Here is a 23910-nt window from a genome sequence, read left to right as displayed (position 1 = left end):
GAGATCTTTGTGGGCTATACTCGGCCTTGTCTCAGGATTGTAAGTTGGTGGCTGAAGATTTCCCTCTAGTGGTGCGGGGGCTGTGCTTTGGCAAAGTGGGTGGGGTTATATCCTTCCTGTTTGGCCATGTCCGGGGGTATCATCGGATGGGGCCACAGTGTCTCCTGACCCCTCCTGTCTCAGCCTCCAGTATTTATGCTGCAGTAGTTTGTGTCGGGGGGCTAGGGCCAGTTGGTTATATCTGGAGTACTTCTCCTGTCTTATCCAGTGTCCTGTGTGAATTTAAGTATGCTCTCTCTAATTCTCTCCTTCTCTCTTTCTTTCTCTCTCTCTCTCGGAGGACCTGAGCCCTAGGACCATACGTCAGGACTACTGGGCATGATGACTCCTTGCTGTCCCCAGTCCACCTGGCCTTGCTGCTGTTCCAGTTTCAACTGTTCTGCCTGCAGTTATGGAACCCCTACCTGTCCCAGACCTGCTGTTTTCAACTCTTAATGATCGGCTATGAAAAGCCAACTGACATTTATTCCTGATTATTATTTGACCATGCTTGTCATTTATGAACATTTTGAACATCTTGGCCATGTTCTGTTATAATCTCCACCCGGCACAGCCAGAAGAGGACTGGCACCCCTTCATAGCCTGGTTCCTCTCTAGGTTTCTTCCTAGGTTTTGGCCTTTCTAGGGAGTTTTTCCTAGCCACCGTGCTTCTACACCTGCATTGCTTGCTGTTTGGGGTTTTAGGCTGGGTTTCTGTACAGCACTTCGAGATATTAGCTGATGTACGAAGGGCTATATAAAATAAACTTGATTGAAACTTGATTGATTGACTGTGTCTGTGCCTCGACCTAGGTTGGGCAAAACTAAACATGGCGGTGTTCGCCTTAGCAATCTCATTAGGATAAAGACCTCCTCCATTCCTCCCATTATTGAAAGAGATCGTGATACCTCACATCTCAAAATAGGGTTACTTAATGTTAGATCCCTCACTTCAAAGGCAGTTATAGTCAATGAACTAATCACTGATCATAATCTTGATGTGATTGGCCTGACTGAAACATGGCTTAAGCCTGATGAATTTACTATGTTAAATGAGGCCTCACCTGGTTACACTAGTGACCATATCCCCCGTGCATCCCGCAAAGGCGGAGGTGTTGCTAACATTTACGATAGCAAATTTCAATTTACAAAAAAAAAATGACGTTTTCGTCTTTTGAGCTTCTAGTCATGAAATCTATGCAGCCTACTCAATCACTTTTTATAGCGACTGTTTACAGGCCTCCTGGGCCATATACAGCGTTCCTCACTGAGTTCCCTGAATTCCTATCGGACCTTGTAGTCATAGGAGATAATATTCTAATTTTTGGTGATTTTAATATTCATATGGAAAAGTCCACAGACCCACTCCAAAAGGCTTTCGGAGCCATCATCGACTCAGTGGGTTTTGTCCAACATGTCTCTGGACCTACTCACTGCCACAGTCATACTCTGGACCTAGTTTTGTCCCATGGAATAAATGTTGTAGATCTTAATGTTTTTCCTCATAATCCTGGACTATCGGACCACCATTTTATTACGTTTGCAATCGCAACAAATAATCTGCTCAGACCCCAACCAAGGAGCATCAAAAGTCGTGCTATAAATTCTCAGACAACACAAAAATTCCTTGATGCCCTTCCAGACTCCTTCTGCCTACCCAAGGACGTCAGAGGACAAAAATCAGTTAACCACCTAACTGAGAGACTCAATTTAACATTGCGCAATACCCTAGACGCAGTTGCACCCCTAAAAACGAAAAACATTTGTCATAAGAAACTAGCTCCCTGGTATACAGAAAATACCCGAGCTCTGAAGCAAGCTTCCAGAAAATTGGAACGGAAATAGTGCCACACCAAACTGGAAGTCTTCCGACTAGCTTGGAAAGACAGTACCGTGCAGTATCGAAGAGCCCTCACTGCTGCTCGATCATCCTACTTTTCCAACTTAATTGAGGAAAAGAAGAACAATCCAAAATTTCTTTTTGATACTGTTGCAAAGCTAACTAAAAAGCAGCATTCCCCAAGAGAGGATGGCTTTCCCTTCAGCAGTAATAAATTCATGAACTTCTTTGAGGAAAAGATCATAATCATTAGAAAGCAAATTACGGACTCCTCTTTAAATCTGCGTATTCCTCCAGGGCTTAGCTGTCCTGGATCTGCACAGCTCTGCCAGGGCCTGGGATTGGGAGAGACACTTAAGTGTCTCGATCCCTCCGATGTCAACAACTACAGACCAGTATCCCTTCTTTCTTTTCTCTCCAAAACTCTTGAACGTGCCGTCCTTGGCCAGCTCTCCTGCTATCTCTCTCAGAATGACCTTCTTGATCCAAATCAGTCAGGTTTCAAGACTAGTCATTCAACTGAGACTGCTCTTCTCTGTGTCACGGAGGCGCTCCGCACTGCTAAAGCTAACTCTCTCTCCTCTGCTCTCATCCTTCTAGACCTATCGGCTGCCTTTGATACAGTGAACCATCAGATCCTCCTCTCCACCCTCTCCGAGTTGGGCATCTCCGGCGCGGCCCACGCTTGGATTGCGTCCTACCTGACAGGTCGCTCCTACCAGGTGGCGTGGCGAGAATCTGTCTCCGCACCACGTGCTCTCACCACTGGTGTCCCCCAGGGCTCTGTTCTAGGCCCTCTCCTATTCTCGCTATACACCAAGTCACTTGGCTCTGTCATATCCTCACATGGTCTCTCCTATCATTGCTATGCAGACGACACACAATTAATCTTCTCCTTTCCCCCTTCTGATAACCAGGTGGCGAATCGCATCTCTGCATGTCTGGCAGACATATCAGTGTGGATGACGGATCACCACCTCAAGCTGAACCTCGGCAAGACGGAGCTGCTCTTCCTCCCGGGGAAGGACTGCCCGTTCCATGATCTCGCCATCACGGTTGACAACTCCATTGTGTCCTCCTCCCAGAGTGCTAAGAACCTTGGCGTGATCCTGGACAACACCCTGTCGTTCTCAACTAACATCAAGGCGGTGACCCGTTCCTGTAGGTTCATGCTCTACAACATTCGCAGAGTACGACCCTGCCTCACACAGGAAGCGGCGCAGGTCCTAATCCAGGCACTTGTCATCTCCCGTCTGGACTACTGCAACTCGCTGTTGGCTGGGCTCCCTGCCTGTGCCATTAAACCCCTACAACTCATCCAGAACGCCGCAGCCCGTCTGGTGTTCAACCTTCCCAAGTTCTCTCACGTCACCCCGCTCCTCCGCTCTCTCCACTGGCTTCCAGTTGAAGCTCGCATCCGCTACAAGACCATGGTGCTTGCCTACGGAGCTGTGAGGGGAACGGCACCTCCGTACCTTCAGGCTCTGATCAGGCCCTACACCCAAACAAGGGCACTGCGTTCATCCACCTCTGGCCTGCTCGCCTCCCTACCTCTGAGGAAGTACAGCTCCCGCTCAGCCCAGTCAAAACTGTTCGCTGCTCTGGCACCCCAATGGTGGAACAAACTCCCCCACGACGCCAGGTCAGCGGAGTCAATCACCACCTTCCGGAAACACCTGAAACACCACCTCTTTAAGGAATACCTAGGATAGGATAAAGTAATCCTTCTAACCCCCCCCCCCCTTAAAAGAGTTAGATGCACTATTGTAAAGTGGTTGTTCCACTGGATATCATAAGGTGAATGCACCAACTTGTAAGTCGCTCTGGATAAGAGCGTCTGCTAAATGACTTAAATGTAAATGTAAGTGTTTTAGTACTATATCTCTTGACACAATGATGAAAATAATCATGGTCTCGAAACCTTCAAGCTGCATACTGAATCCTATTCCAACTAAACTACTGAAAGAGCTGCTTCATGTGCTTGGCCCTCCTATGTTGAACATAATAAACGGCTCTCTATCCACCGGATGTGTACCAAACTCACTAAAAGTGGCAGTAATAAAGCCTCTCTTGAAAAAGCCAAACCTTGACCCAGAAAATATAAAAAACTATCGGCCTATATCGAATCTTCCATTCCTCTCAAAAAATTTTGAAAAAGCTGTTGCGCAGCAACTCACTGCCTTCCTGAAGACAAACAATGTATACGAAATGCTTCAGTCTGGTTTTAGACCCCATCATAGCACTGAGACTGCACTTGTGAAGGTGGTAAATGACCTTTTAATGGCGTCAGACCGAGGCTCTGCATCTGTCCTCGTGCTACTAGACCTTAGTGCTGCCTTTGACACCATCGATCACCACATTCTTTTGGAGAGACTGGAAACCCAAATTGGTCTACACGGACAAGTTCTGGCCTGGTTTAGATCTTATCTGTCGGAAAGATATCAGTTTGTCTCTGTGAATGGTTTGTCCTCTGACAAATCAACTGTACATTTTGGTGTTCCTCAAGGTTCCATTTTAGGACCACTATTGTTTTCACTATATATTTTACCTCTTGGGGATGTCATTCGAAAACATAATGTTAACTTTCACTGCTATGCGGATGACACACAGCTGTACATTTCAATGAAACATGGTGAAGCCCCAAAATTGCCCTCGCTAGAAGCCTGTGTTTCAGACATAAGGAAGTGGATGGCTGAAAACTTTCTACTTTTAAACTCGGACAAAACAGAGATGCTTGTTCTAGGTCCCAAGAAACAAAGAGATCTTCTGTTAAATCTGACAATTAATCTTGATGGTTGTAAAGTCGTCTCAAATAAAACTGTGAAGGACCTCGGCATTACTCTGGACCCTGATCTCTCTTTTGACGAACATATCAAGACTGTTTCAAGGACAGCTTTTTTCCATCTACGTAACATTGCAAAAATCAGAAATTTTCTGTCCAAAAATGATGCAGAAAAATTAATCCATGCATTTGTTACTTCTAGGTTAGACTACTGCAATGCTCTACTTTCCGGCTACCCGGATAAAGCACTAAATAAACTTCAGTTAGTGCTAAATACGGCTGCTAGAATCCTGACTAGCACCAAGAAAATTGATCATATTACTCCAGTGCTAGCTTCCCTACACTGGCTTCCTGTTAAGGCAAGGGCTGATTTCAAGGTTTTACTGTTAACCTATAAAGCGTTACATGGGCTTGCTCCTACCTATCTTTCCGAGTTGGTCCTGCCGTACATACCTACACTTACGCTACGGTCACAAGACGCAGGCCTCCTAATTGTCCCTAGAATTTCTAAGCAAACAGCTGGAGGCAGGGCTTTCTCCTATAGATCTCCATTTTTATGGAATGGTCTGCCTACCCATGTGAGAGACGCAGACTCGGTCTCAACCTTTAAGTCTTTACTGAAGACTTATCTCTTCAGTAGGTCATATGATTGAGTGTAGTCTGGCCCAGGGGTGTGAAGGTGAACGGAAAGGCTCTGGAGCAACGAACCGCCCTTGCTGTCTCTGCCTGGCCGGTTCCCCTCTCTCCACTGAGATTCTCTGCCTCTAACCCTATTACAGGGGCTGAGTCACTGGCTTACTGGTGCTCTTTCATGCCGTCCCTAGGAGGGGTGCGTCACTTGAGTGGGTTGAGTTACTGACGTGATCTTCCTGTGTGGGTTGGCGCCCCCCCCTTGGTTTGTGCTGTGGTGGAGATCTTTGTGGGCTATACTCGGCCTTGTCTCAGGATTGTAAGTTGGTGGTTGAAGATATCCCTCTAGTGGTGCGGGGGCTGTGCTTTGGCAAAGTGGGTGGGGTTATATCCTTCCTGTTTGGCCATGTCCGGGGGTATCATCGGATGGGGCCACAGTGTCTCCTGACCCCTCCTGTCTCAGCCTCCAGTATTTATGCTGCAGTAGTTTATGTGTCGGGGGGCTAGGGTCAGTTGGTTATATCTGGAGTACTTCTCCTGTTTTATCCAGTGTCCTGTGTGAATTTAAGTATGCTCTCTTTAATTCTCTCCTTCTCTCTTTCTTTCTCTCTCTCGGAGGACCTGAGCCCTAGGACCATGCGTCAGGACTACCGGGCATGATGACTCCTTGCTGTCCCCAGTCCACCTGGCCTTGCTGCTGTTCCAGTTTCAACTGTTCTGCCTGCGGTTATGGAACCCTGACCTGTCCACCGGATGTGCTACCTGTCCCAGACCTGCTGTTTTCAACTCTTAATGATCGGCTATGAAAAGCCAACTGACATTTATTCCTGATTATTATTTGACTATGCTTGTCATTTATGAACATTTTGAACATCTTGGCCATGTTCTGTTATAATTCTTCACCCGGCACAGCCAGAAGAGGACTGGCCACCCCTCATAGCCTGGTTCCTCTCTAGGTTTCTTCCTAGGTTTTGGCCTTTCTAGGGAGTTTTTCCTAGCCACCGTGCTTCTACACCTGCATTGCTTGCTGTTTGGGGTTTTAGGCTGGGTTTCTGTACAGCACTTCGAGATATTAGCTGATGTACGAAGGGCTATATAAAATAAACTTGATTTGATTTGATTTGATATAGCCTAAATAAAGATTATTCATACAGTACGTATATCTGAACATTCAACGGCTATAAAAATTGGTTGTCCCATTGTAAAACTGCAGTAGACCATAATCTGTTGACACAGCATAATTTGAATCATAAAAATTCTCTCTTTGACCCAATAGATTATCCAAAAGATTAATTCATAGTAGTCACTCAGAAATGTCCTTGTTTTCCATGAAAACATACATGAAATTAGGTGCAAAATGAATAGGATATATAGTCAAGACGTTGACAAGGTCATAAATAATGATTTTGAATTGAGATAATAATTGTGTCCTTCAAACTTTGCTTTCGTCAAAGAATCCTCCATTTGCAGCAATTACAGCCTTGCAGACCTTTGGCATTCTAGTTGTCAATTTGTTGAGGAAATCTGAAGAGATTTCACCCCATGCTTCCTGAAACACCTCCCACAAATTGGATTGGCTTGATAGGCACTTCTTACATACCATACGGTCAAGCTGCTCCCACAACAGCTCAATAGGGTTGAGATCCGGTAACTGTGCTGGACACTCCATTATAGACAGAATACCAGCTGACTGCTTCTTTCCAAAATAATTATTTCATAATTTGGAGCTGTGCTTTGGGTCATTGTCCTGTTGTAGGAGGAAATTGGCTCCAAATAAGCGACGTCCACAGGGTATGGTGTTGCAAAATGGAGTGATTGCCTTCCTTCTTCAATATCCCTTTTACCCTGTAAAATCTCCCACTTTACCACCACCAAAGCACACCCAGACCATCACATTGCCTCCACCATGCTTGACAGATGGCGTCAAGAACTCCTCCAGCATCTTTTCATTTTTTATGCATCTCACGAATGTTCTTCTTTGTGATCTGAACACCTCAAACTGTAACGTTCGTCGTCCTCCTCATCTGAGGAGGAGTAGTAAGAAGGATCGGAGGACCAAGATGCAGCGTGGTGAGTATTCATTTTAATTAGAATACTTGAAACAAGAACCAAAACAACAAACCAACAACCAAACGATGACGAAACAGTCCCGTAACGTGAACACACACACAGGAACAGGAACAATCACCCACAACCCACAATACAAAACAGGCTACCTAAATATGGTTCCCAATCAGAGACAACGACTAACACCTGCCTCTGATTGAGAACCATATCAGGCCAAACACATAGAAATAGACAAACTAGACATACAACATAGAATGCCCACTCAGATCACACCCTGACCAAACAAAACATAGAAACATACAAAGCAAACTATGGTCAGGGCGTGACAGCCCCCCCCCCGGCCGCAAAACCTAAACCTATAGGGGAGGGTCTGGGTGGGCATCTGTCCGCGGTGGCGGCTCTGGCGCGGGACGTGGACCCCACTCCACCTTAGTCTTAGCCCTCTTCATTGGCTTCTTTAGAGCGGCGACCCTCGCCTCCGACCTTGGACCGAGGACCCTAATAAAAGGCCCCACTGGACTGAGGAGCGCCTCTGGACTGAGGGGCAGCTCTGGACTGAGGGGCAGCTCCGGACTGAGGGCCAGCTCCGGACTGAGGGGCAGCTCCGGACTGAGGGGCAGCTCCGGACTGAGGGGCAGCTCCGGACTGAAGGGCAGCTCCGGACTGAAGGGCAGCTCCAGACTGAAGGGCAGCTCAGGCGCCTCTGGATTGAAGGGCGGCTCAGGCGCCTCTGGACTGAAGGGCGGCTCAGGCGGCTCCTGACTGAAGGGCGACTCAGGCGGCTCCTGACTGAAGGGCGACTCAGGACAGACGGGCAGCTCAGGACAGACGGGCGGCTCAGGTGGCTCAGGACAGACGGACGGCTCAGGCGGCTCAGGACAGACAGGCGGCTCAGGTGGCTCAGGACAGACAGGCGGCACAGGCCTGCCGGGGCGCATTGTAGGCCTAGTGCGTGGTGCCGGAACTGGTGGTACCGGGCTGGGGACCCGCACCTCTAGGCGAGTGCGGGGAGCAGGAACAGGGCATACTGGACCCTGGAGGCGCACTGTAGGCCTGGTGCGTGGTGCTGGAACTGGTGGTACCGGGCTGGGGACACGCACCTCTGGGCGAGTGCGGGGAGCAGGAACTGGAGGCCTGGTACGTGGTGCTGCCACCGGAGGGCTGGTGCGTGGGGCTGCCACAGGAGAGCTGGTGCGTGGGGCTGCCACAGGAGAGCTGATGCGTGGGGCTGCCACAGGAGGGCTGGTGCGTGGAGAAGGCACCGGATAGAGCGGACCGTGGAGGCGCACTACAGGTCTCGAGCACCGAGCCTGCCCAACCCTACCTGGCTGAATGCTCACCGTAGCCATGCCAGTGCGGCGAGGTGGAATAGGCCGCACTAGGCTATGCACACGTACTGGAGACACCATGCGTAGGGCTGGTGCCATGTACCCCGGTAGGTAGATATTTGAGACATTTTATTTTCTGCTTAGACAAGTTCCTAACGATACTACCATTAAAACTGCAGTGAATGAGGTCATCTAAATTATTTGCTGCCTGTCTGTCTCAAATATCAGTGGGAGTAAAATATCCTAGCTGAGCAAAAACGGAAGTGTTTGATGTGCAGTTTGATGACCTAGTAAATTAAATGTCTTAAACCAGTCATTTTTCTAGGGCAGTGAGAAAGCATGTTTCAATTATAATATTGTTGTTTCTTTTATTTTGTTATTATGGACACCATTTTTGTTTAGTAAAATATATGAAATTCACATTTTTGACCCACAAAAATAATGATTCTCCACCTTGCCACCGAAACCAGCTTTTGCTTTAATAAAAGCAAGTATTAGCTACTATTTTGGAATGTTTATAAAATAACAAGCATGCTCGTCAGCTGTCATTGCGGTCTGTAATCTCTCTTTAGCACACACAGAGAAAGGAAAATACCTCTTCATTGGGGTTTTGAAGACTGCACTGTCATTGTCAGGCCGAGGTTTCATCTTACAGCCAAGTCATACCAAGACAAGCTAAATGCTATCCATAGCTCTGTTTACGTGTCACTCTAGAGAATTCACATTCGGATGGTTTTGCATTCAAAGTATATTTAGAGCTGAAGTGGTAATACATCTTGGCACAGATACACATATATGCCTCTTAAAACTGAAACAATAAAGGTCTGTAATTAACTACTCACAGGACCTGAAAGTTACAATTATGTACATCTAAGTCTGTCTAAGCTGTTTTAGGGTCCATTTATCAATGGCAATCTTTTCTTATTTAAGAAATGTATTACATGTTTGTGTGAATGTTACAATAAAATGTTTCCTTTATAAAATAAAATATTCATACACATCAAGCATTTGTGAGCCTTTCAAAGGGGAACTAAGATAAAGGTACGTTCCTGCAGTATCCTGTAGCGGACCAGTGATTAGGATTAAAAAAACTGATTACCAATAGATTGACATTGCGTAATGACCTGCCTAACAAAATGTCGTCCTGGTAACTTGTCTGTGAGGAACTAGTAGATAGATCAATAGATAAAGCTTATCAGATGTTTTTATTTTCAACTATCAACACAGTGAAGGCTTGTTCATCTAAACATATAATCTACTACTTTGTAATTGAGAGCTAAGGATGTGTGTGTATGACAAGGGGAGGAGGGGTGTCACACCCTGGCCTTTGTTATATTGATTTTCTTTATTAGTTTAGTTAGGTCAGGGTGTGACATGGGGGGATGTTTGGGTTTTTGTCTAGTTTATGGTGTGTGTATTGTTTAGGGGTTTTTGTAGTATGTATGGGGTTGTGTTCAGTGTAGGTGTTTAGGAAAGTCTATGGTTGCCTGGTTTGGTTCTCAATCAGAGACAGCTGTTTATTGTTGTCTCTGATTGGGAGCCATATTTAAGGCAGCCATAGGCTTTAGGTGTTTGTGGGTAATTGTCTATGTTTAACGTTTGTAGCTTGTGTATGCACTAACGTTTGTAGCTTCACGGTCGTTTTTTGTTTTTGTTAGTTTGTCAAAGTGTTTCGTTTCGTGTTTCATCTTCACTAATAAAAATATGTATTCGTATCACGCTGCGCCTTGGTCCGCTCTTCCTCATCAAGACGACCGTGACAGAATTTCCCACCAACCCAGGACCAAGCAGCGTGTGAAACAGCAACAGGACCCACCTACACAGGATTTATGGAAATGGGAGCAGGATCTGGGCTACACTACGTGGGAGGAGATCGACAGGTGGAAGATCGACCCAGGGCGAATGCCGGAGCCCGCCTGGGATTCTCTGGCGCAGTGCGAGGAGGGATACCGGCGAATGGAGGCAGCAAGACGACGCGGTAGGAAGCCTGTGAGTCAGCCCCAAAAAATTATTGGGGGGGAGGCTAAAAGGGAGTGTGGCGAAGTCAGGTAGGAGACCTGCGCCTACTCCCTGTACTTACCATGGAGTGCGAGAGTACGGGCAGACACCGTGTTATGCGGTAGAGCGCATGGTGTCTCCTGTACGTGTGCATAGCCCGGTGCGGGTTATTCCACCTCCCCGCACTGGCAGGGCTAGATTGGGCATTGAGCCAGGTGCCATGAAGCCGGCTCAACGCGTCTGGTCTCCAGTGCGTCTCCTCGGGCCGGCATACATGGCACCAGCCTTACGCATGGTGTCCCCGGTTCGCCTACACAGCCCAGTGCGGGTTATTCCACCTCCCCGCATTGGTCGGACGACGGGGAGCATACAACCAGGTAAGGTTGGGCAGGCTCAGTGCTCAAGGGAGCCAGTACGCCTGCATGGTCCGGTATATCCGGCGCCACCTCCCCGCCCCAGCCCAGTACCACCAGTGCCAACACCACGCACCAGGCTTCCAGTGTGTCTCCAGAGCCCGGTTCCTCCTCCACGCACTCGCCCTATGGTGCGTGTCTCCAGCCCGGTACCACCAGTTCCGGCACCACGCACCAAGCCTCCTGTGCGTCTCCAGAGTCCTGTGCGTCCTGTTGCTGCTCCCCGCACTAGCCTTGAGGTGCGTGTCCCCAGCCCGGTACCACCAGTTCCGGCACCACGCACTAGGCCTAATGTGCGTCTCCAGGGTCCAGTATGCCCTGTTCCTTCTCCCCGCACTAGCCTTGAGGTGCGTGTCCTCAGCACGGTACCTCCAGTTCCGGTACCACGCACCAGGCCTACTGTGCGCCTCAGCCGGCCAGAGTCTGCCGTCTGCCCAGTGCCGCCTGCACTGTCCGTCTGCCCAGAGCCGTCAGAGCTGCCCGTCTGCCCAGAGCCGTCAGAGCTGCCCGTCTGTCCCGAGCCGTCAGAGCTGCCCGTCTGTCCCGAGCCGTCAGAGCTGCCCGTCTGTCCCGAGCCGTCAGAGCTGCCCGTCTGTCCCGAGCCGTCAGAGCTGCCCGTCTGTCCCGAGCCGTCAGAGCTGCCCGTCTGTCCCGAGCCGTCAGAGCTGCCCGTCTGTCCCGAGCCGTCAGAGCCGCCCGTCTGTCCCGAGCCGCTAGAGCCGTCCGCCAGACAGGATCAGCCAGAGCCGTCCGCCAGACAGGATCAGCCAGAGCCGTCCGCCAGACAGGATCAGCCAGAGCCGTCCGCCAGACAGGATCAGCCAGAGCCGTCCGCCAGACAGAATCAGCCAGAGCCGTCCGCCAGCCATGACCAGCCAGAGCCGTCCGCCAGCCATGACCAGCCAGAGCCGTCCGCCAGCCATGACCAGCCAGAGCCGTCAGCCAGCCATGACCAGCCAGAGCCGTCAGCCAGCCATGACCAGCGAGAGCCGTCAGCCAGCCATGACCAGCCAGAGCCGTCAGCCAGCCATAACCAGCCAGAGCCGTCAGCCAGCCATGACCAGCCAGAGCCGTCAGCCAGCCATGACCAGCCAGAGCCGTCAGCCAGCCATGACCAGCCAGAGCCGTCAGCCAGCCATGACCAGCCAGAGCCAGCCAGCCAGGATCCGCCAGAGCCAGCCAGCCAGGATCCGCCAGAGCCGTCAGTCAGCCAGGATCCGCCAGAGCCGTCAGTCAGCCAGGATCCGCCAGAGCCGTCAGTCAGCCAGGATCCGCCAGAGCCGTCAGTCAGCCAGGATCCGCCAGAGCCGTCAGTCAGCCAGGATCCGCCAGAGCCATCAGTCAGCCAGGATCCGCCAGAGCCATCAGTCAGCCAGGATCCGCCAGAGCCATCTGCCAGTCATGAGCTGCCCCTCAGTCCGGAGCTGCCCCTCAGTCCGGAGCTGCCCCTCAGTCCGGAGCTGCCCCTCCGTCCAGTGGCGCCCTATGGGATGGTATTCAGTCCGGGACTCGCCGTTCCAGAGGCGCCACCAAAGCGGGTAGTGACTATAGTGGAGGGGGGTCCACGTCCCGCACCCGAGCCGCCACCATAGGAAGGCCCACCCGGACCCTCCCCTTCTGTGTCAGGTTTTGCGGCCGGAGTCCGCACCTTTGGGGGGGGGGGGGTACTGTCACACCCTGGCCTTTGTTATATTGATTTTCTTTATTCGTTTAGTTAGGTCAGGGTGTGACATGGGGGGATGTTTGGGTTTTTGTCTAGTTTAGGGTGTGTGTATTGTTTAGGGGGTTTTGTAGTATGTATGGGGTTGTGTTCAGTGTAGGTGTTTAGGAAAGTCTATGGTTGCCTGGTTTGGTTCTCAATCAGAGACAGCTGTTTATTGTTGTCTCTGATTGGGAGCCATATTTAAGGCAGCCATAGGCTTTAGGTGTTTGTGGGTAATTGTCTATGTTTAACGTTTGTAGCTTGTGTATGCACTAACGTTTGTAGCTTCACGGTCGTTTGTTGTTTTTGTTAGTTTGTCAAAGTGTTTCGTTTCGTGTTTCATCTTCACTAATAAAAAGATGTATTCGTATCACGCTGCGCCTTGGTCCACTCTTCCTCATCAAGACGATCGTGACAAGAGGGGGGGGGGTTATTGGAGGAAAAGATGAAGTGATACATACTAGTCATAGTCACATCTGCTAATACACATATCATAAGGGTAATTTCCAACGAAAGGCACAATCTGTTATTTTAACAGCCTGACCATACCACTTTGTTTGATAAACTGAGGGATGGGGTTTAGGAAATGTAACCACTGTCACGGCCGTCGAATGAAGTAGACCAAAGCACAGCGTGGTGAGCGTACATATTCCTTTTTATTAGGATGACGCCGACAAAAAACAATAAACAATACAAAAACAACTGTGAAGCTTAAGACTATAGTGCCACAAACAAAGACAACTTCCCACACTGAAAGGAGGGAAAAGGGCTACCTAAGTATGGTTCCCAATCAGAGGCAACGATAGACAGCTGTCCCTGATTGAGAACCATACCCAGCCAAAACATAGAAATACAAAATCATAGAAAACAAAAACATAGAATGCCCACCCCAAATCACACCCTGACCAAACCAAATAGAGACATAAAAAGGATCACTAAGGTCAGGGCGTGACAACCACACTCAAATTCATGGACGCAAGGACAGCTATGGACGCAAGGAGATCCATAATACCTTTTGAAACCATTTTAAATATATATGTTGTTTGTTGTCAAACACTCAAATTGTTACAAAAACATAAACACTGGAATAGTCTTAGATTTGGGGTTATGATAGGGTAAGACATCTATGGCTATACTTTCCTGGGAGCATTGGATATATTTATGTTTCTCATTAGTATAGTACTGACAATGAAGTAAAGTTCTTGTACAACTACTAAAATAAGTAAGTAAATAACTTCCACTGTATTATCTGCCTGTGGATTTTATGACCTAGAAGCCATTTGATGAGTAACAGCACCCTCTTCAGTTTCGTGGGCCACACTGACCGTTCTGTTGCAGCAACAAATCTGCTTGGAACTTTAATACATAGATACGATTTGATACTGTATTAAAAACACAATTGTCACTTGCTGTCAAGAACAGAAACAGATCGTCATAACCAACCTAATTGGGGACTATTTGCACTGACATTCTTGCACTGGCTCTATGTACACTCACTGGACTCTACCCACACACACTACACTGACACTCCAACACACTCACACACACAACACACACTTTCACACACGCTGCTGCTACTGTTTATTATTTATCCTGATTGCCTAGTCACTTTTACCCCTACCTACATGTACATATTACCTCAATTACCTTATACCCCTGCACATTGACTTGGTATCGGTACTCTTTGTATATAGCATCGTTATTATTTTATTGTGTTACTATTTCCCTTTTTTTGCTAATCTATATTAACTTTCATACCATTTCATGGTAAAGTCTACACCTGTTGTATTCGGGGCATGTGATAAATCATACTTGATTTGTTCAAAATAACTTCCAACAATGAAAGCTTTTGAGAGGCAAGAAAAGGTTATTTGCAAGTTATGTTTATTTAGGGATTCGGTAGTCAGTTGGAAATAGACAGATCCTTTTCAAAACAAATATCACATCAGTTAATTCATGTTTCCATTATATTGTTTTTAGCTACATATCTACAAACCATACAACATTATAGTTATTTTCACCAGCCAGGAGAACAAATAAATTAGGCAATGAATGTGGCATCATGCATATAACTAATTATTTTCAGTTATTAAAAGGTGTGGTTAATTAGTCATCAGGAAATGCAGAACATCAAATGGGGATTGAGGAGAATGACATATTTAATATATGATAGGGGTGTTTAACCAGGCGTTGTAGTGTGGAGTTTAGGGCACATTCAGAGTCAGTTAGAGGAGGCCATCTTTGCCTTGAGTCGGTTGATCTTGAGCGGCAGAAGGCTGGTCATCTCTTCGCTCAGCTCCAGCTCTGTCTCGATGGCGATTTTGGCCTCTGGGTTGTCCTTGCAGTACTGGACCACAAAATTGTAGCACTCCAGGGAGCAGTTCAGGTTCTCCAGCTGAACGGTTGTGCTGGTCGAGATAAGCCTGCTGTGGAGACGAGCCACCCGTAACTTAGCCACAAGGACCGGCCTCAGTACCTCGTCCTCCAATTTATCCGGCCACTTGCCCTCTGGCGAGCTGACTCAGTCGAGGAACATCTGGTAGAACCTGGTGGAGGAGGAGCAGAGGTGGTTAAACGTCTTGACCGTGTGAGCGTCCAGGTCGTCCTGCTTGTTGGCCATGGCCAGCTTCAGATCCATCATCTCGTAGTAGGTCCTCGGCCAGCTCAAACTGCAGCTGGCGGCAGATGAGGAGGTAGTACTGGGCGTTCAGATCTTTGCAGAAGGGCTCCATCATGTCCACCCGCCACTTGTGCATCTTGCAGCGCCGCTTCAGGTCCTCCTCAAAGAATGCCAGGGCCTTGAAGAGAGCGCTGTGGTCCTGCAGAATCTCAATGTGATCTGTGACCTGGCCATCCATCTCAAAGTACTCCTTAGCTTGGTTTACGTAGGCCTGGCCAACCAGAAAGATTGCGCGGGCCTCCTCAAAGTTGACGAGGAACACACAACTCACCTTCTCTTCCAGGCCACAGATGGAGTCAAAGGTGTCAATGGAACCAAACAGAACAGCACTCTTCCTTCCTCTCTCCTTCTCCTCCTCCTCCTCTTGTAGCTGTGTCGCTCTCAGCTCCGCCTGTCGATCCACCTCTAGCTCTCCAATGTTGTCCTGCACAGAGCAGCAGGCATACAAATTAGATATTGTCTCACAATATAGGCTACTCATCTACGAAATTACATATTGTTTAAAGATGTCTAAATTACCTCGAGAAGTTTCTTGGCATCTTGCAACAAATGAAGACAGTATTTTATCCAACACCTTGCAATTTCGGCTCTCTTCTGTCTAAGTTGGTCTCGTTTCTCAGCCTCATCTTCACCTAAACACAAAGGTTTGAGATGTGTGTTAATGAGTACAGAATGATCGACAACATACAAACATTTCAGAATGAACATATACAGTCAAGGCTGAGTATATAACTTTAGAGTGAGAACTTACTCTCCTGGGCAGCGGCTTCTGAGGGGACCTCTGCTATGACAATGGCAGCAGATAGACAGTGCCTGCCCTCCATGTAGAGGGTCTGGCAGACAAAGTGGTGGGAAGAGAAATATGTTTAATCTATAGAAATGTCATTATAAAGAAATCAAGTCATTTACGCACTGTAAAGAAATGATAAGTAATTCATCTTGATGAAGAGATTACATACAGTTTATAATTTACCTTGGTGATGTAATATTGCGGTAACGTGGCAGCGTTGATGGCCCATTCCAGAGGAATGAACTGGTTGAATTCCAGCTGTCTCTGAAGAGTGCTGTGTCAGTTGCCCCCAGCTTCTCATACAGCTCCAAGTTCTTGTACATTTGTGCAAGATAGTACAGTGTGTGGGTGTAGGCCATTTCAAATCTGTTTGAAGAGAGTGAAAAGTTAAAGTTAAAAGAGCAACGTCACTTCTTTCTGTCATTTATGAAAGACTCCACACTAGAATGACTTCTCTACCTCTTTATCCTCTCCTGTTGTGGTAATGCATCTTCCTCTGCCACAAAGAACTCAGTGAGGTCCATTGGGAGTTGCGAAAAAAAGGGGAGGGGGAAAAAAACTATAGATTATCCACTCTGAATTGTCAAGGTCACATTTAAACAGATGCCATAGGATTCAGTATGCCGGGACAGTAAACCACATAGAATGCACCACAGCTGGCCTTCCAGATGACAGATGATGAGGCCTGATGATGATGATGCTGCTGCTTGCTCTTACCCCAGAAAGAAAATGATAATGTAGGAAAATTATGCATAGGCAGGGAAATTGCACATAGACAGTCTCATGCTTACCTCTTTCATGTTTAAAAAATAAATAATTTATTTCACCTTTATTTAACCAGGTAGGCTAGTTGAGAACAAGTTCTCATTTGCAACTGCGACCTGGCCAAGATAAAGCATAGCAATTTGACACATACAACAACACAGAGTTACACATGGAATAAACAAAACATTCAGTCAATAATACGGTAGAAAAATAAGTCTATATACAATGTGAGCAAATGAGGTGAGATAAGGGAGGTAAAGGCAAAAAAAGGCCATGGTGGCGAGGTAAATACAATATAGCAAGTAAAACACTGGAATGGTAGATTTGCAGTGGAAGAATGTGCAAAGTAGAAATAGAAATAATGGGGTGCAAAGGAGCAAAATAAATAAATAAATACAGTAGGGGAAGTGGTAGTTTTTTGGCCTAAATTATAGATGGGCTATGTACAGGTGCAGTAATCTGTGAGCTGCTCTGACAGCTGGTGCTTAAAGCTAGTGAGGGAGATAAGTGTTTCCAGCTTCAGAGATTTTTGCAGTTCGTTCCAGTCATTGGCAGCAGAGAACTGGAAGGAAAGACGACCAAAGGAGGAATTGGCTTTGGGGGTGACCAGTGAGATATACCTGCTGGAGCGCGTGCTACGAGTGGGTGCTGCTATGGTGACCAGCGAGCTGAGATAAGGCGGGGCTTTACCTAGCAGAGACTTGTAGATAACCTGTAGCCAGTGGGTTTGGCCACGAGTATGAAGCGAAGGCCAACCAACGAGAGCGTACAGGTCGCAATGGTGGGTAGTGTATGGGGCTTTGGTGACAAAACGGATGGCACTGTGATAGACTGCATCCAGTTTGTTGAGTAGAGTGTTGGAGGCTATTTGATAGATGACATCCCCGAAGTCGAGGATCGGTAGGATGGTCAGTTTTACGAGGGTATGTTTGGCAGCATGAGTGAAGGATGCTTTGTTGCGATATAGGAAGCCGATTCTAGATTTAATTTTGGATTGGAGATGCTTAATGTGAGTCTGGAAGGAGAGTTTACAGTCTAACCAGACACCTAGGTATTTGTAGTTGTCCACGTATTCTAAGTCAGAGCCGTCTAGAGTAGTGATGCTGGACGGGCTAGCAGGTGCGGGCAGTGATTGGTTGAATAGCATGCATTTAGTTTTACTTGCGTTTAAGAGCAGTTGGAGGCCACGGAAGGAGAGTTGTATGGCATTGACGCTCGTTTGGAGGTTAGTTAACACAGTGTCCAAAGAGGGGCCAGAAGTATACAGAATGGTGTCGTCTGCGTAGAGGTGGATCAGAGAATCACCAGCAGCAAGAGCAACATCATTGATGTATACAGAGAAAAGAGTCGGCCCGAGGATTGAACCCTGTGGCACCCCCATAGAGACTGCCAGAGGCCCGGACAACAGGCCCTCCGATTTGACACACTGAACTCTATCAGAGAAGTAGTTGGTGAACCAGGCGAGGCAATCATTTGAGAAACCAAGGCTGTTGAGTCTGCCAATAAGAATGTGGTGATTGACAGAGTCGAAAGCCTTGGCCAGGTCGATGAATACGGCTGCGCAGTACTGTCTCTTATCGATGGCAGTTATGATGTCGTTTAGGACCTTGAGCTTGGCTGAGGTGCACCCATGACCAGCTCTGAAACCAGATTGCATAGCGGAGAAGGTACGGTGGGATTCAAAATGGTCGGTAATCTGTTTGTTAACTTGGCTTTCGAAGACCTTAGAAAGACAGGGTAGGATAGATATAGGTCTGTAGCAGTTTGGGTCTAGAGTGTCACCCCCTTTGAAGAGGGGGATGACCGCGGCAGCTTTACAATCTTTGGGAATCTCAGACGATACGAAAGAGAGGTTAAACAGGCTAGTAATAGGGGTTGCAACAATTTCAGCAGATAATTTTAGAAAGAGAGGGTCCAGATTGTCTAGCCCGGCTGATTTGTAGGGGTCCAGATTTTGCAGCTCTTTCAGAACATCAGCTATCTGGATTTGGGTGAAGGAGAAATGGTGGGGGCTTTGGCGGGTTGCTGTGGAGGGTGCCGGGCTGTTGACCGGGGTAGGGGTAGCCAGGTGGATAGCATGGACAGCCGTAGAGAAATGCTTATTGAAATTCTCTTCTCTTCTCTTTCTATAACTTGATCTGGGGTGGAATAAAAGCTCTTTGTATGACGTGTCACCAGTTTCCTGTTTTCTGGAGAGCGCGAGAAGGGACCTGGTATTGCCTTCTGATAAGCTGTCGTTATAGACGACTAATATCTCCGGCTTTGATTTTATTTGATACGTGACAATATCATCGTAAAGTATGTTTTTTCAATATAGTTTTATTAGATTATTGAATTTTTTTCGGGACGTTAGGCGTGTTGCTTTGTCTGCGTATGTTCAGGAAGGAGAGCTTCGCGCCACTTTGCTAGCTTTCCGTGCTAATTGACTGGAGAAGAGGACATTCTAAATCCAAACAACGATTGTTCTGGACAAAGGACCCCTTGTACAACATTCTGATGGAAGATCGTCAAAAGTAGGACCCATTTTATGATGCTATTTCATATATCTGTCGAACATGTTGTACTAGTAGTTTGCGCCCAGATTTTGGGCACTCTCTCGCTATAACTAAGCTGGATGTCGTAATGAAGTTATTTTTAGAATTCTAACACGACGATTGCATTAAGAACTAGTGTATCTAACATTTCCTATACAACATGTATTTTTTAGTAACGTTTATGTATAGTTATTTGGTCAGAATAGTTGAGTGTCATAAAAATATCCGCACATTCTGGGAAAAAGATGCTACGTTAGCACAATGTATAACCACTGATTTCAGCTCTAAATATGCACATTTTCGAACAAAACATAAGTGTATGTATAACCTGATGTTATAGGACTGTCATCTGATGAAGCTTATCAAGGTTAGTCAAAAATTATATATCTTTTGCTGGTTTGTTACGATCGCTAACATTTGCTTCTGGTAAATGGCTTGTGTTTCTGGCTATTGTGGTAAGCTAATATAATGCTATATTGTGTTTTCGCTGTAAAACACTTAAGAAATCGGAAATATTGGCTGGAATCACAAGATGCCTGTCTTTCATTTGCTGTACACCATGTATTTTTCAGAAATGTTTTATGATGAGTATTTAGGTATTTGACGTTGGTGTCTGTAATTACTCTGGCTGCTTCGGTGCTATTTCTGACGGTAGCTGTGATGGTAGCTGCAATGTAAAACTGATTTATAGCTCAAATATGCACATTTTTCGAACAAAACATAGATTTATTGAATAACATGTTATAAAACTGTCATCTGATGAAGTTGTTTCTTGGTTAGTTTGGTTGGTTCTTGGTTAGTTAGGTTGGTTTTGTGCATGCTACCTGTGCTGTGAAAAATGTCTGTCCTTTTTTGTATTTGGTGGTGAGCTAACATAAATATACGTGGTGTTTTCGCTGTAAAACATTTAAAAAATCGGACATGTTGGCTGGATTCACAAGATGTTTATCTTTCATATGCTGTATTGGACTTGTTAATGTGTGAAAGTTAAATATTTCAAAAAAATATCTTTTGAATTTCGCGCCCTGCACTTGAAGTGGCTGTTGTCATATTGTGCCCGGCTTCGGGCTTGCAGCCCAAAGAAGTTAAGCATGTCCCAGTTTAGGTCACCTAGTAGCACGAGCTCAGAAGATAGATGGGGGCAATCAATTCACATATGGTATCGAGGGTACAGCTGGGGGCAGAGGGAGGTCTATAGCAAGTGGCAACAGTAAGAGACTTGTTTCTGGAAAGGGGAATTTTTAGAAGTAGAAGCTCGAATTGTTTGGGTATAGACTTGGATAGTAATACAGAACTCTGCAGGCTATCTTTGCAGTAGATTGCAACACCGCCCCCTTTGGCAGTTCTATCTTGGCGGAAAATGTTATAGTTTGCGATGGAGATTTCAGGGTTTTTGGTGGTTTTCCTAAGCCAGGATTCAGACACGGCTAAGACATCCGGGTTGGCAGAGTGTGCTAAATCAGTGAGTAAAACAAACTTAGGGAGTAGGCTTCTAATGTTAACATGCGTGAAACCAAGGCTTTTACGGTTACAGAAGTCAACAAATGAGAGCACCTGGGGAGTGGGAGTGGGTCTAGGTACTGCAGGACCTGGATTAACCTCTACATCACCAGAGGAACAGAGGAGAAGTAGGATAAGGGTACGACTAAATGCTATACGAACTGGCCATCTAGCACGTTCGGAAGAGAGAGTAAAAGGAGCAGGTTTCTGGGCTCGATAGCATAGATTCAAGGCATAGTGTACAGACAAAGGTAAGGAAGGATGTGAGTACATTAGCGGTAAACCTAGGCATTGAGTAATGATGAGAGAGATATAGTCTCTAGAGACGTTTAAACCAGGTGATGTCATCGCATATGTAGGAGGTGGAACAACATGGTTGGTTAAGGCATATTGAGCAAGGTTAGAGGCTCTACAGTGAAATAAGACAGTAATCACTAACCAGGACAGTAATGGACGAGGCATATTGATATTAGAGAGAGGCATGCGTAGCCAAGTGAACATATGGGTCCAGTGAGTGGTTGGGCTTACTGGGGACACGGCGATTCAGAGAGTTAGCAGGCCGATGCTAACAAGCTAACAGTTAGTAGGCCGGGGCTAAACAAGCTAGCAGTTAGCAGACCGGGGCTGGCAAGCTAGCAGTTAGCAGACCGGGTTAGCAAGCAAGCAGTTAGCAGGGGCTAGCAGTTAGCAGACCGGGAAGGCAAGCTAGCAGTTAGCAAACCGTGGCAGGCAAGCTAGCAGTTAGCAGACCGGGGCCGACAAGCTAGCAGTTAGCAGACCGGGGCTAGCAAGTTAGCCTTTGGGGGATGTCGCGATGGAGGTAAGTCTGTTTTTGCCTCTTCGTGACGTCGATAGCCCAGTCGTGGAATTAGTAGGGTTCCGGGTAGCTCTAGGTAGCTAGCAGTATGTAACAAATATACAATGCTTCTGCAGTTTCCAAAAATCATTGGGTTCTCTCAATTTCATCCCTACCTGCCCACAGAATGCCCAGTTGATTCAAAAAAAAAAAGATATATATATGTCAGTCCACAACATTTGACTACTTCATTATTTTCATTATCTTTAGCCAATGCCAATGTGTGTGCATAGATTAGGCACATTTTATGCACTGGACTGCTAGTTGCATGCTTAATGAAGGCCAACATAGGTTTTAGCTGTCATTACCCTGACTTGGATGAACAAAGACATGTTCTCTGGTGATATGCTGCACTTTTCCTGCAATGTCATGCAATTCATAAAATGTTCCTCTCCAGCAGACAGCTCTTCTGTTTCAACGTGGTTTACACCAAGATAATACTCCACCGTCCCGAGTTTAGCTACTCTTGATCCGTCTGGGGAGTCTCCACAGTGGCCTCTCCCAAAGCTCTCCTCATTTCCTCGGTCAATGGGCTGATCTGTCGGGCGCTGGTCTGCTTCATCATTGACGCTCTCGTGTTCACCGACATCGAAATTCTTCAAGGAGCAGTATATATCTTCTAAAAGCTCCCTTGCCTTATACTTTGATCGAAAAGGGTAGTTTTCTGGGTCTTTTCTTGATTCTACTTCAAAGAGATCTTGAGCATTACAAAACATGTCACACACTGCTCTCCATTCATCACTGTATGTGGAAGCCATGTTTTTTATTTCTGTAAAACCCAAGCGGGATCCCGTAGTTGGGTAGGGTCATATTAATTTGATTAGGGCACACGGTAGCGATGCGTTTTGCAACAGAAAACATGCATGAGCGTTAAGTCACAGAGTTTCTAAACCCAGAGGCGCAACATCGCAACACTTCCGGGAATGCTTGCGAAACAGACCAAACAGATCAGGCTGGGGTTTGAGAAGTCAACGAGAGCGGTCTTCTTCTTCGATGAGGTTTAACGGCGGTTGGCATCCAATATGTTGCATTACCGCCACCTACTAGACTGGAGTACAACTCTCTTATAGTTTGCTTGAAAAATAAATATACAAATACCCTACCACCATACCTTCAAGACTGTTGGAAAAGCAATGGAGTGTGCAAAGAATGCCAAGAGTGTGCAAGGCTTTCATCAAGGAAAATGGTGGCTACTTTGAAGAATGTCAAATCTAAAATATATTTTGATTTGTTAAACACTTTTTTGGTTACTACATGATTCCATATGTGTTTTTCCATAGTTTTGGTGTCTTCGCTATTATTTTACAATGTAGAAAATAGTAAAATAAAGAAAAACCCTGTAATTAGTAGGTGTGTCCATACTTTTGACTGGTACTGTATATTTACCCCCAAAATATATGGGGGATTGGAAATGATGCAGACATACACTACTGTTCAAAAGTTTGGTCACTTAGAAATGTCCTTGTTTTTGAAAGAAAAGCATTAGATTTTTTTGGTCTGTTAAAATAACATCAAATTGATCAGAAATACGGTGTAGACATTGTTAATGTTGTAAATAACTATTGTAGCTGGAAACGGCTGATTTTTAATGGAATATCTACATAGGCGTACAGAGGCCCATTATCAGCAACCATCACTCCTGTGTTCCAATGGCACGCTGTGTTAGCTAATCCAAGTTTATCATTTTAAAAGGCTAATTGATCATTAGAAAACCCTTTTGCAACTATGTTAGCACAGATGAAAACTGTTGTTCTGATTAAATGTAGAAAATAGTAAAAATAAAGAAAAACCCTCCACTGTACCCGCACCCCACCATACCCCTGTCTGCATATGCCCTGAATCTATTCTACCACGCCCAGAAATCTGCTCCTTTTATTTTCTGTCCCCAACGCACTAGACGACCAGTTTAGCTAGCCTTTACCCGTACCCTCATCCTACTCCTCCTCTGCTCTTCGGGTGATGTGGAGGCTAACCCAGGCCCTGCGT

At 46.5% G+C, this 23910-nt stretch overlaps 1 pseudogene; it reads right to left on the bottom strand.

Annotated features, from left to right (window-relative positions):
* Positions 1-14722: 14722 nt before the first annotated feature.
* Positions 14723-22697, bottom strand: LOC139571178 (KIF-binding protein-like; annotated as a pseudogene).
* Between the last annotated feature and the right edge of the window lie 1213 nt (positions 22698-23910).

The sequence above is a fragment of the Salvelinus alpinus genome, chromosome 3 (assembly GCF_045679555.1).
Source record: "Salvelinus alpinus chromosome 3, SLU_Salpinus.1, whole genome shotgun sequence".
NCBI lineage: Eukaryota > Metazoa > Chordata > Actinopteri > Salmoniformes > Salmonidae > Salvelinus > Salvelinus alpinus.
Note: the sequence above shows the minus strand (reverse complement) of the source record. Positions and strands in the feature narration are given on the sequence as shown.